The sequence below is a fragment of the Dasypus novemcinctus genome, chromosome 2, assembly GCF_030445035.2.
Source record: "Dasypus novemcinctus isolate mDasNov1 chromosome 2, mDasNov1.1.hap2, whole genome shotgun sequence".
Lineage (NCBI taxonomy): Eukaryota > Metazoa > Chordata > Mammalia > Cingulata > Dasypodidae > Dasypus > Dasypus novemcinctus.
The window spans coordinates 182928009-182929446 of record NC_080674.1 but is presented as its reverse complement, the minus strand read 5'-3'; the positions used below and the strand labels follow the sequence as shown (position 1 = coordinate 182929446).

General features: G+C 53.1%; 1 pseudogene; it reads left to right on the top strand.

Annotated features, from left to right (window-relative positions):
• The first annotated feature begins 317 nt into the window (after positions 1-317).
• LOC131275322 (UMP-CMP kinase pseudogene) lies at positions 318-973 on the top strand (annotated as a pseudogene).
• Positions 974-1438: the final 465 nt, after the last annotated feature.

Here is a 1438-nt window from a genome sequence, read left to right as displayed (position 1 = left end):
GCTTGATGTTGAGCACCTGCTTCCCACACGGGAGGTCCCAGTTAGGTCCCTGCGCCTCCTGAAAACAGCAAGCAAAGGAGAAAATCAACTCAAGGGAGCCCATGTGGCCCAGTGGTCCATTGCCAGCTTCCCACATAAGAGGTCGGGGGTTCAATCCCCAGCCCCAGTAAAAGAAAACAAACAAAAAACTATGGAAAACAGTCGCAGGGCTGTATTAACTGGGCAAGGGTTGAATCAAGAAAACCGCTTCAGTCACAGTGGCCGGCGGGGGCATTGCTGGCCCCTTCCTCCCCCAAGGCCAGGCGGAGACGTGGCGTATGCTGAGCCGCTGCCGCTGCCGGCGGCTGCACGTCCTGAGCGTTGGCTCCCCACTGCTTACTGGCCAGACGCTTCTCTATCCTGCCTGCCTCATGAAGCCACTGTCGTGTTGGTTCTGGGTGGGCCTGGTGCTGGCAAGGGCACCCAGCACACACGCAGCGTTGAGAAAGATGGTTATATGCACCTTTCTGCAGGAGACCTACGTGATGAAAGGCACAACCGAGATTCACAGTCTGGTGAGCTCTTTGAAAAGTACATTAAAGAAGGAAAGATGGTGCCAATTGAGATAGCCATCAGTTCATTAAAGAGGGAGATGGGCCGGACAATGGCTTCCAATGCCCAGAAGAGTGAACTCTTGATTGACGGGTTTCCAGGAAATCAAGACAACCGTCAAGGTTGGAACAAGACCATGGATGGGAAGGCAGATGTAGCGTTCGATCTGTCTTTTGACTGTAATAAGGAGATTCTGTGTTGAACGATGTCTCCGGGGGGGAAGAGCAGTGGTAGGACTGATGACAGCAGAGAAACCTTGGAAAAGAGACTTCAGCCCTGTCTTCAGTCACCCAAGCCAATTATTGACTTATATAAGGAAAGGGGGAAAGTCAAGAAAATGGATGCTTCTGAATCTGTTGATGAAGTTTTTGATAAGTTGTGAAGTTTGTGACAAAGAAGGCTCGCCCTAAGAACCTGAAAACATCCTCGAAATCATGCTTGACTATTGCTTTGATAGCTGCTCTCACAATGCCTTTTTAAGGCAACCTTTTTTTTTTCAAAGATTTGTTTATTTATGTAATTCCTGCCCCCCCCCCCCCCCCCCCCCCCCGTTGTCTGTTCTCTGTGTCTATTTGCTGCGTCTTGTTTCTTTGTCCACTTCTGTTGTCGTCAGCGGCACGGGAAGTGTGGGCGGCGCCATTCCTGGGCAGGCTGCACTTTCTTTCGCGCTGGGCGGCTCTCCTTACGGGGCGCACTCCTTGCGCGTGGGGCTCCCCTATGCGGGGACACCCCTGCGTGGCAGGGCACTCCTTGCACGCATCAGCACTGTGCATGGGCCAGCTCCACACGGGTCAAGGAGGCCCGGGGTTTGAACCGCGGACCTCCCATGTGGTAGACGGACGCCCTA